At 42.9% G+C, this 12,628-nt stretch overlaps 1 pseudogene; it reads right to left on the reverse strand.

Annotated features, from left to right (window-relative positions):
• Window positions 1-11,520: 11,520 nt before the first annotated feature.
• LOC101606990 lies at window positions 11,521-12,377 on the reverse strand (annotated as a pseudogene).
• Between the last annotated feature and the right edge of the window lie 251 nt (window positions 12,378-12,628).

Raw genomic sequence — 12,628 nt, forward strand, 5'->3', positions numbered from 1 at the left:
AACCCGGCTTCTCTCTCTGGGCTGGCTGCTTATCAGGCTTCAAGCATGTAGTAGGAAATGGTCCTGTAGAGCGAACCCTTGGCTAGCTGCAGTTGCTGGTTTCCATTCAAAGATTCTTGGCAGTAGAATTTGAGATGCAGGATTTTGGTAAAATTCTCGTCTGAAACAACTAATAAATTTGTTTATGTAAATTAAAATATGGACTTGGGAATATTGCTCAGTGGTTAAAGGTGCTTACTTATAAAGTCTAATGACTCAGGTTCAATTTCCTAGTTACCCACTCAAAGCTAGATGGGCATTTGTTTGCAGCACAAGAGACCCTGGTGTGTGTGTGTGTGTATGTGTGTGTATATACACACATTTGAAAATATATAAAACTTAAAGAAAATGACTGCAGTAGATATCACTGCTTCTAATTTTCTTCCTCTTATATGTAAATACTTGGCTCTACTATTATTGCCTCTCAAAATAGTTATTAAAATTCATTTACAACCCTGTAATCATGCCAATCTTTAACCTAATAACACAATATTTTATATATATATATATATATATATATATATATATATATATATATATATTTACTTAAGGATAATCTAGATTTAGTTATTCAGGGAAAAAGCTGTCTTGGACTTGGCCAATGTATGTCTTGGGGACTGAATACAGACCAACACACTTTCACTAAGCTACATTTCCAGCCCTTTTATTTTCATTTTTCAAAAAATATTTTTATTTATTCATTTGCAAGCAGAGAGAACTAGACAAGAGAAAGAGAATAGGCATGCCAGGGCCTCCAGCCACTGCAAACGAGCTTCAGATGCATGTGCCACTTTGTGCATCTGGCTTTATGTGGGCACTGGGGAATCGAACTCGGGCTGCTAGGTTTTGCAGACAAGCACCTTAAGTGCTGATCTATGTCTCCAGCCCTTTATTTTCATTTTAAGACAGATTGTTGCTGAGTTGCCCAGGATAAACTCCAATTTGTGATCCCTTTGCTTTAGCCTCCCGAGTAGCTGGGATTAAAGGCACACACACCCGACTCACTTTATGTATAAAAATGAATTAGATTGCAATGGTGTGGACCTGGAGGACACCATGTTCCATGAAGCATGCCAGGCATACAAAGGAAAATTCTGGGTGATTTCATTTATATGTGAAATCTTAAAAGTAGAATTGCAGAAATAAAGAGTAGAATAGGGGTTACCAGATGTTGTGTGGTGGGAAAATGGGACAATGATGGTCAAAGGACATAAATTTCAGCTTGGTGCAGTAAGTTTAAAAGACCTATTGTACATCATGGTGACTGTAGTTAATAGTAAATATCATCTCCTTGCAAATTACAACAGAACTAAGAGTTTTCACTACACAAAAGAGATGTGTGAAGGAAGGCACATGTTGTTGGCTTGGTTTAACTTTTCACATGATAGGCACATGTCAAAACAGTATGCTGTATACCAGAAACATACATTTTGTTTGGTCAGTGAAAAAATTCCTTTATACTTGACAACTTTGTTCCCCACCCCCAAGCAACACTCATGAATTCTGCCACATCTATAGATAAATTCATAATGTTTTCTTATCAGTTTATTTTTAGAGTTCTATGAGGTTCTAGAAGGCAAGAACTCTCTTACTTTATATTCATAAAACCTCCTCATAGTACATCTTCTGTAATTGTTCAGAATGAAAGGATGAGCACGCAACTAGCACAGTGTCTTCTGTACAAAAAAAGAAATATTTTGTATTTATACTCATTCTGTCATTTTTTTTCTACTGCTTTTTAAGTGATTTATGCTTTGGACCTTCTTAAATGGGAAAATCTTCACTTGAGAAGGTTTTATGTACTCAGAGCTCACCCAAGTAAGCCATAAGATGAGGCAGGTGTGGCACCTTTGCCCTGGAAGGATTTTCCTCAGGGGTGTGACAATGCTGCACAGCTGGCTTGTCCGAAGGAGCCTCTAAACATGAGGAGATCGGATCACTGTCTTTCCACCTGGCTTCTCAAGCTTTCTGCTCAGCCATGCTCCTCCCCATGACCATTACCCAGGAAAATTCAAGGAACAATTCAAAGTTGACTGCCATAGGACCAGTGACAGAAGTGGAAATTTTGGGCCTATTTGACTGTGGGTAGGATCAGAACTCACGAAGAGTTGCCAAGTCTCTCTGGTCCACATTCTGCTATGGCATTGAGCTCACAGGTGAAACAGCCATGCTGACAAGTATGGAGCTCCGAAACCTTGACAGTGATGACCAGAAGCTGTTAGCTCCAAATTCTTCAGCAGTTTAATTCTGTAAAAATTAAACCAAACCATCAAAGGTGTTTTTTTTTTTTTTTTTTTTTCTTCTCGAGGTAGGGTCTCACTCTAGCCCAGGCTGACCTGGAATTCACTATGTGGTCTCAGGGTGGCCTTGAACTCACAGTGATCCTCCTACCTCTGCCTCCCAAGTTCTGGGAGTAGAGGTGTGTGCTGCTACGCCTGGCTAAACCTTCAAAGGTTTCTAATATAACGTCAGTGTCCTGTATTATTAGAGACTGAATTTGACTGACTCATACATTATATGTACATATATAATGTTGGACTTGCTATATTTTTACTACTATGAGAAATCAGCTTATTTCATCCTTAAAATAAAGAAAATTTCCATCTAGAATAAGTAAATTGATTTTTTTGTGGTTACATGAAACATTAATATTGACAATTGCAAATTTACACTTTATTTTTACACTGGAAAACATGGATAAATTATTTGTATAGTGAAAACAATAGGTAAATACCATATACTGAATGCTTCCTAAGTGCTAGAAATATTATATGCTGCTTAATATGCCAGAAACCTACAAAGAAGATTATCCCATTTCACTGATGAGGAAACATATGTTCAAGGCTAATGGTCAGTAAGAAGACCAGCTGGTATTTGAATCTGTATGATTTTAATGCTCTTGTGATATCTTTTCACCCCTTTTCCATTTATTTTCCTTTTAAATTTAATTGCCTAAAAATTAATATTAGTATTATGTGCATTATGTAATCTAAGGGTATTTTTTCTTGATGTGATGAAAATTATAATATACTTGCTAAATAGAAATCAAACTATGGTGATAGAAGCCACCACTGGGTTTTGGGTCCTAGTCAGTGTTCCAAGGCTGTTTTGAAATATTCTGAGGCAAGTTCATGGGCGTTCTTATACTGGGTCTGCATGTCTGTGAGCAAGTCTCTTCTGTGCCCTAGAGTTCCTTTACCTCTCTCAGCACCAGTGTTCTGGCTGTGCTCTTTGATAGCTGGTGAGTCTGAGAATTCATTTTCTTTGCAACTCTGTAACCCTGACTTTCACACAAGCTGCATGATTAGGAGTCTCTTTCCCTTTGCGAGGGTGACTCTGACTTTCACAGTGTCCCTTGGATAAACAAGGATTCTCCTGGAAATATCATTTCTTCCCTATAGATAGTTTACCAGTCATCATGTCATGGACCCCCACGCTGCAGTTCCCTGCTAACCCCACGCTGAGGCTTCTCACTTCACTGTCCCAGAACACCTTGGTCACTGTGAAGCTGCATGGGCCAGTGGTGGTTCTTTCCCTGCTCACCACAGCAGTGTGGTCCTTGTCTCTGACCCAGAGATCTGCTTGCAGAGTCTCATCATGCAGGCTGCTGTGTATGGTCACTGTTGGTAACAACTCTTGCTCTTGATTTTCCCTTCCAGCAGTGCTTAATGTAAGGGCTTTTCACTGGACATTTATATTGGGAATCATGGCAGTGGGAAGGGGGCTGATCCAAGGGTCTGTGCTGGCCAGGGTTTGAACCAGAGTTTAACCCTTCGAAAGTTATGCCAGATAAACCTCAGAATTATCTGTCTGAGAGTCTGAAGAGTGGAGAATGTACTCCTTGCAACTCATCTATCATTGACCAAAAGTTACTTCCTGTATTGAGTCCTTCCTACTTATGGCCTCCTGTTTGAGCAGAATGGCTGGTTGACAGAGGTCTCACTTGGTGTGGCGTTGGCAGAGATGCTCAGGGGTGGACGTCAGCAGTACTTTTGTGGAGCTGATATGAAGTGCTATCAGGTTTTGTCTGATCACATCTATTTGCTTCACAGATAACTGGAATAAAGTGGTGGGCTGAGAGCCCATGAATGGGCTACAGATATGGTATTGTTCTATGGTTTATTTTGGCTCACAGTTTGAGGGTACATTCCAGCATGGTGGGGAATGCGTGATGGTGAGATTGGCTCTAGATGTAATGACAGAAGACTGAGGGAGCTGGTTGTAACAGTCAGGAAGCAGAGAGAAATGCTTCCCTTACTTTCTCCTTTTTATTCAGCCTGTGACCTCAATACATGAAATAGTGCCATCCACATTCAGGATGGGTCTTTCTGCCTTAGCTGAACCTCTCCAGAAACACCCCAGTCCCGGGTGGATAGATGGCTTACTGATTAAGGTACATACCTACAAAGCCCAATGACCTAGGTTCAATTCTCCAAGTCCCATGTAAGCCACATGCACATGGTGGCACATGCATCTGGAGCTCATTTGCAGTGGCAAGAGGCCCTGGACATCTATTTGCCCCCTCCTTCTCTCTCCCTCTTTCTGTCTCTAATAAATAAATAAATAAATAAATAAATAAATAAATAAATAAAAAACTTAAAAAATCCCCATCCCAACAGACGTGCCCTGAGGTTTCCCAGGTGAGTCCTGCCAAGTTGACAATCAAGTTTAACCACAGGGTATTTCCTAAAGTCTGGGTTAGTGTGCGGACTCCCCCGACCCCTGAGGCATTAATGAGCCAGTTGTTTGGATGCTCAGTCCCTCCTTAGTTCCTCTTCTAGAAGGTTGTTAGGTCTTGAGGGGTAGATTCAAGGTCACATTATTGCATAAAAAGCTTGTAGGTTATCTAAACCAATGCCAAATGGCATTCCTGTAACTAGAGTTCAAAATAGAATTTTTTTTTTTTTTGGTAACACTTTTGGGTGTTGTGGTGGTAAAAACAGCCCTACTCTGGATAAAGAATGTACAATAATGGGCGTAAGAGAATTCCAACTCAGAACAAAGGCCAGAACAAAAATGCATGCCACCAGTCACGGGGCTGAATTCAGTGAGATACATTTGAGCTGCTTTTCCCACTGCATTATACTTTTGGTCAGGGGAAATGGGAGGAAATGCAGAAAAAGTGTACGTGTTTTATGGAGATACCATCTGATTTTCTTTTTGAAGATACTAAAGTGAGTATAATTGCAGTATGATTTGCAGGAGTTTCACGGGATCACGTTGTACTGCACCATGTTCTTGGGACATTACTTGAGGTTCAGAGGGGAACACGGTGGGGGGAGCTGTTGACACGGGCTCTGAGACAGCAACACCAGAGAGTGACTAACGGCAGAGCCCTTGCAAAGCCTCCCCAAAGCTCACAGCTGCCGGCTCTTGTCACGTGTGCTGAAAACAGCCTCTCCTTGCACTGCAGAAGGGCTGGAAACTGCCCAGGCTTTCCTCAACTTGAGTCTTGAGCTGGCACCAGGCAGCTTGCTGTGTTATGTGTCATCTGCATGCATTGGCAGTCTTGCCCACCACCGGCCCACCCTGGGTGGCCTTCCGGGGATGCTTTGCCTGGCAGGGCGGTCTTCCAGCTGTGCTGATTACTAGTGAGTTTCTGAATTATTTAAGTCAGTGCTCTCTTTCATTAACATGAACCAGCTATAATCAAAGCGATTCAAGTTTGCGAAACAAAAGAATGAGGTACATTTTTCACTTTACTGTTATAATTCATTGGGTTTTGCTCTTGCTCTTAAGGCTCCCAATAACATTGCTAGGAGATGTAGTTTGGCTCACAGGAAAGGACCCTGGACCTCGAATCCTGCGTTCTCTGCTCTATTCTCCCATCCTGGACTGTGCCTTACGGTCCCTTGGGAACTGCCTGACTAACAACTTTAACTGATACAGGCCCAGGGAGCTTAGTGTTGAACTTAGTGAGTGAATTTTCATTGCTCTGACCTACATAAACATACCAACCTCTGGTGGGTATTAATTTAATTCCTTGGTATTTCAAATTCTTTTTTATTTTTGTTTTTTTATTTTCAAGGTAGGGTCTCACTCTAATCCAGGCTGACCTGGAATTTACTATGTGGTCTCAGGGTGGCCTCGAACTCAGTGATCCTCCTACCTCTATCTCAAGTGCTGGGATTAAAGGCATGCGCCACAACACCCAGTTCCAGATTCTTTATCTTTTAAAATTAAGGATGTTCCAAATTCACATGTTGAATTTTTTCTCTATTTGTATTTGGTGAAGGGGACTTTAATTCAATCTCAATGAGTCAAACCAGGTGGCCCAATCTGATAGGACTTGGCCTTATAAAAAAATCTAGCCCCTCTCCTCTTTATACGTGAAGATAATGTAGTTATCGTAATCCTCTCCTGAGACCTTTTTCTTGGTGCCCCACTTCACCCATCCTTCTTCACTAAACTCCTTCTTTTCAACAAGATCCTTTTCTATTTTAATGCCTTTTTTTTTCTTTCTTTCATCATCCATGTCAACATGTTGTTGCTTGTTGTGGAGGTTTTGTGGAATTAGTAACAACTGCTATGAGGTCATAACGTAACAGTCACCTCATATCCAGTAGACAGCTTTCCAGAACACTCCTCCCCATCCTCTGGCTCTTACATTCTTTCTGCCAGATCTTCCACAATGTTTTCTGAGCCTTGTATGGGATGTTACAGGTATGATTCCTGTTTCTTTTAAAAGATTTTATTTTTGTTTATTTATTTATTAGAGAGAGAGAGGGGAGGGGAGAGGAAAGAGAGAGAGACAGGGAGAGAGAGAGAGAACGGACACACCAGGGCCTTTAGCCACTACAAGTGAACTCCAAATGCATGTGCCACCATGTATATCTGGCTTATATGGGACCTGGAGAATCGAACATGGGTCCTTGGGCTTCTCAGGCATGCACCTTCTCTCCAGCCCAATTCCTGTTTCTTGAATGGGATTTCAGTCTTTAAAAATGGTAGAGGCTAGCTAGGTGTGGTAGGGCACACCTTTAATCCCAGCACTAGAGAGTTAGAGGTAGGAGGATTACTGTGAGTTCCAGGCCACTCTGAGACTGCATAGTAAATTCTAAGTCAACGTGGACTACAGTGAGACCCTACCTGGAAAAAGAAAAAGAAAGGTAGAGGCTGGGGCTCAGTGGATAAGAGTGCTTCTGGGTGGAGACAAAAGGATCGGTGGGGCTCTCTGGTCAGCTGGTCTGACTGAAAAGTTGCCCTCCAGATTCAAGCGGGAGACACCATCTCAAGGAAACACAGTGGAAGAGTGGTGGAGGAGGATACCCGGCATTTTCTTCTGGCCTCCACATGTGTGCACATGGGGCACACACATGCGCATACACCATTTACACACTGCACCACACGCATGCTAAAAACCTGCAGGAAGTCATTATCACAGATCAGCCTTTATGTACATGTCCAGTATCCTAGGAGTAGCCTCCCTGGGGCCATGGAAATATTTTTTCTAAAGCCTTTGCTCACTTTAACATAAGAATCTAGAGCTGTAATAAAAATAGCAACATTTTTATAGCACTTCACAGCTTACAAAGTGCTTCCCACCACATTATCTCATTAGGTCCTTTTAAGCTTTGAGAGAAATAATCCACAAATGGCATTTTAGAATAAATCTGCTGCCCATTAGGACAGGCACATTACACAGCTGGGTCCATGACATTCCAGAGCCATGCCGAGGCAGAGCGACTGTGAGGATGGTCGCATGCGAACATACACTGTGTCCCAGGGCACTTAAACTCCGTGTTAGCTATGAAAAAGCAGTCTGGGCTCATTGGGGTTGGTTTCTCTTTTTAAAAAATTTCTAAGTTAGAAGTTGAAACTTTTCTATAAGTGTTTTACATTCACTGTTGAGATCTGCTCTAAGTTGCAGCATACTATGTAAAACGACGGATTTTTCAGGCTGTATCTTGACTCAAGCGACTTCATTTTACCAGCAGCTTTTGACAACACTTAGTGGTAGAAGATGACTGACTGCACCTGGGTATGAACATGAACAATACTACCTGTCTGGCACCCATATGTAGTAGGGTAATGATTTATTTATTCTTGGGATTAGAAAAATTGTTACCTTATGAACTTATCAGGATTGGGCTGGAGAGATGGCTTAGTGGTTAAGGCATTTACCTGCAAAACTAAAGGATACCAGTTTGTTTCTCCAGACCCCGCGTAAGCCAGATGCACAAGGGGTGCATGCGTCTGGGATTTTTTTGCAGTGGCTGGAGGGCCTGGCGTGCCCATTCTCTCCCTCTCTCAAATAAAAATAAATAAATAAATAAATAAAATATATTAAAAAATAAATTTACGAGGGTACATTAATAATCTAGGGGCACATGGGTACATTAAAATCTCATTAGGAAAATGAGTCCTAAGAACTTTTCAGACACCTCAGACTGAGGGAAGTGTATGAGCCTTCCCCGGGCCCCATAAAGAAGTGGACACCTAGTACTGTGAGGGCCATGGCCACTCTGAATGTAAGGGAACTCCCAACGCTTCCAGGGGCTGCTGCTGTGGGCCTCTGTTGCTGTCTGCTTGTCATCCATCTGGACTTGCTGTCTATATGTCTGTCCATCCGTCTCGACCTGATCTGGCTCTTCACTCCTGCAGCTCAGCCCTGACTTGCACACTGGTTCTATAGCCAGTGGCAGTTCCTTCCGCTTCTTCAGTGGTAGCATTCACTTGTTAACCTTATCAATACAGAGACTATTGCATTTCTGCCAGTTTCCCAGCTCTGCCCCCTCAAGTCTCTTTGAAAGTCCTTTGTCATTTTTTTTTTTTTTCAAGGTAGGGTTTCACTTGAGCTGAGGCTGACCTGGAATTCACTTGGTAGTTTCAGGGTGGACTTGAACTCACAGCGATCCTCCTACCTCTGCCCCCTGAGTGCTGGGATTAAAGGTGTGCGCCACCATGCCTGGCTTTCTTTTTTAAAGAGAGAGAGAGAGAGAGAGAGAGAGAATATTGGAGTACCAGGGCCTCCAGCCACGGAAATTGAATTCCAGATGCATGTGCTACCTTATGAGCAACCTTGTGCACTTGCATCACTGTGATTCTGGCTTACATGGGACCTGGGGAGTTGAACATGGGTCCTTAAGCTTTGCAGGAAGCATCTTTTTATCACTCACAGGTGAACTTAACCCTAACACAAAACCACTCCCTCTTTTCTGTGTAGAGAGGGACACCATTTTATTTCTGAGCTGATGGTTGGATAGATAGCAGGCAAGAGGGTGGGGACACTAAGTGAATATTAGCGAATGGAAGAAGATTGGGAAATAATCTTAAACTGGTGCTATGTGTATTTACATTTATTTTATTTATTTGAGAAAGAGGAAGAGAAAGAGGAAGAGAAAGAGAGGGAGGGGGTAATGGGTGCACCAGAGCCTCCAGCCACTGCAAACCAATTCCAGACACATGCGCCCCCTTGTGCATCTGGCTTACGTGGGTCCTGAAGAATTGAACCAGGATCCTTTGGCTTTGCAGGCAAATGCCTTAACTGCTAAGCCATCCCTCCAGCCCTTTTTTCATTTTTTAAATTGATGGGTTGGTGAGGTGTAGAGGTGAGCCTGACGTTCCTTACATAAGATCTTGGTTGAGTGACTTTAGACGTGTGACTTTGGTGAGGCAATTCTCCCTAAGCCAGGTTTTCCAGATATGTACAAAAGGAGTGAAGGCACTTTGCGGGGCTGTCCTGAAAATTAGATGAGCTGCCCACAGAGAACACTTAAGGGGTAGCCAGGTCCTGTTCATTATTATAACTATAATACTAACGACTTGTAATCATTAAGAAAATGCTCCGTGTTATCCTATCTCAGAGCCACAACACTGATTATACAATGGCCAGAGATTTATGGAAGCAGAGTTCACATGGAAGGCGAGAAATATTATTGGTAACTGAAATGGAGGACATATCATTTATACTTCTGTAGCTGAGATGAAAGTTGACATATTGACATGGACAATATACCTTCGACATGCATTCCAAAGTCCCCAGATGAAAACTGCAGACCAATATTCAAGCATTTGTTGATGCTGTTAATAGTCATAGAGACATGCAGGGTAACAGGAAAGATGATGAGCACAGCAACCCTGCTGAAATGGGGGCTCTGCCATTCAGTCACCTCAGTTACAGCATCCTCATTATAGCAGTCTTGGTATCTTTGCATTGCTCATGGCCTTAGTTTACCAAGCTCTGTCAACTTGTCTTACCCCCTGCCTGGGACCTGTTCTTTGTTTTTTTTTTTTGCACACTCAGTGGGACTTTATTTAAAAATTACCAAACATGGGCTGGAGAGATGGCTTAGCGGTTAAGCACTTGCCTGTGAAGCCTAAGGACCCCGGTTCGAGGCTCGGTTCCCCAGGTCCCACGTTAGCCAGATGCACAAGGGGGCGCATGCGTCTGGAGTTCGTTTGCAGTGGCTGGAAGCCCTGGCGTGCCCATTCTCTCTCTCTCCCTCTACCTGTCTTTCTCTCTGTGTCTGTCACTTTCAAATAAATAAATAAAAAAGTTTAAAAAAAATTAAAAAAAAATTACCAAACAAAGGCTGGAGAGATGGCTTAGTGGTTAAGGCGTTTGCCTGCAAGGCCAAAGGATCCTGATTTGATTCTCTTAAGAACAATGTAAGCCAGATGCACAAGGGGGCATATGTAGCTGGAGTTCGTTTGCAGTGGCTGGATGCCCTAGAGCACCCATTCTCTCTCTCTCTGTCTCTGTCTTTCTCTCAAATAAATAAAATTAAATATAAAAATTACCAAACAATACTGCAGAGATACTGATATGTAAATTTCTACAATGCTGCATCTTGGGTTTAGTTGGCAGAGACCACATTTAGTAAATATATATGAATTTACTTTTCCATGTAGAAACCTGGTACACTAAACTGTAAAAAAAGGAAAAAAGTTTCCTATTGTTTGAAAATACTAGTTTTAGTGTAAGGTTGTAAAAAATGCATAGATCTTTAATAAAAGACTTGGCTGGACAAGAGTAATTCCTTTTACAGTACTCCTTTTTACTTCATATGCCAGGTATTGGTAATATTGTAGGATTTAATTGTTACAATTCTAAAAGACAACTATTTAGGGAAGAAGCAGGAAAAAGCAAGAAATATGTATGTAAGGCAATTCACTTTTAGCATAATAGTGTTTTAGGAAGATGACATGAAATTACTCAAGCCTAGCTTGGCTCTCACAGGATAAGAACAATGCCCTAGCCAGAGCATGGTGGCACATGGCTTTAGTGCCAGAACTTAGGAGGCAGAGGTAGGTGAGTTCGAGGCCAGCCTGAGACTAGATAGTGAATTCCAGGTCAGCCCGGGCTAGAGTGAGACTGTACCTTGAAAAACTACAAAAACAAAAACAAACAAACAAATGAACCAAAAACAATGGCCTACATACTGAGCTCCTCTGAGTGGGGCCAGCAAGCGATCCTTTAGTTGCCGGAGTAGACACCTGGGCACTCGCCATTGATATCCATGTGGATGTTCTATCTGGTCAGCTATTGCTGATTTCAGACCCACTTGTCCCTGTGCCTGGGCTTCCACTGTGAATGATGGGCTCTGTGGGAGCGGCACAGTATTTGGAATCATACACTTGCCACTCTAGCCCATACACACTCATTCCTTTCTGGGAAGCTACGTTGTTGGCACCCATCTGCACAGGGATGGCTGTCATGTTGGCTTCCAATCATCAACATCTCTTCTGGTGCCTGGGGCTAACATCCCAGCCTGGCTGGCCCCTTTGTTGGTGCCCATCTGCAGACTAATCGTGGTCTGGCCAAAAGGTTTGTCAGTTTGCATTTTGGGATCATCAAGATACCGCCTGGTTCCCTAAGTGGCATACCTGCGTGGCTGGCACATTGGTTAGATCTCATCTGCAAACCAATTACACTTTGGCCAGCCTTTAATATTCTTTCATCAAAATGTCTTGTTTGTTTTTTTCCTCACTTGGCTCCAATGTGAATGGTTGTATGGAATCTTTTGTTTTGGCCAGACCTGCTAGAGGCACCAGTGTTGTCTGAACCTGGGTCATGTTACCATTCTAAAAAGAGCATTTGCTTCAAATATGTCAGGTGGCTTCATGCCATAAGCCTGGGCAGCTTTAATAAAGTTCCCAATGTTCTCTAATTGAGGCCAGTTCAGTGAGGACTCGGCCTTCTTCACCAAGCCTGGCCGCAGCTTGTTAATGAGCTCGTAGAGACCCAGCTGGAAGCTGGTGCCAACGCTCACGCCTGGCATCTCTTCTGTCCAGTTGCTCATGTCTTTCTCTGGCTCATGATCATACTTGGAGGTAGTCTTTTTCTTGACCTCGGTGGAGAGGCCACAGAAAGGGCCTTTGTTTACATGGGTCATGAAGGTTTTGGAGAGGGGAAGGGCTCTGCGCTGGGGCTCGGGTCTGTGGCACTGTGTGCCCGTGCCTGGCCGGGAGTGGTGCTGGCTTGCTGCCCTCACCACGTGGCTCTGCAGGCACCGCCTGTCCCCCACCTGCTCTTCTTTTTTTTATGTGTGCACATGTATGTGTGCTCATATGTATGAGTGCAGGTGTGTGTGCCCCTGCACAAGCGTGGAGGTCAGAGAAAGACTTTTGGGCATTCATCGCTGCC

Source organism: Jaculus jaculus, chromosome 11 (genome assembly GCF_020740685.1).
Source record: "Jaculus jaculus isolate mJacJac1 chromosome 11, mJacJac1.mat.Y.cur, whole genome shotgun sequence".
Taxonomy (NCBI): domain Eukaryota; kingdom Metazoa; phylum Chordata; class Mammalia; order Rodentia; family Dipodidae; genus Jaculus; species Jaculus jaculus.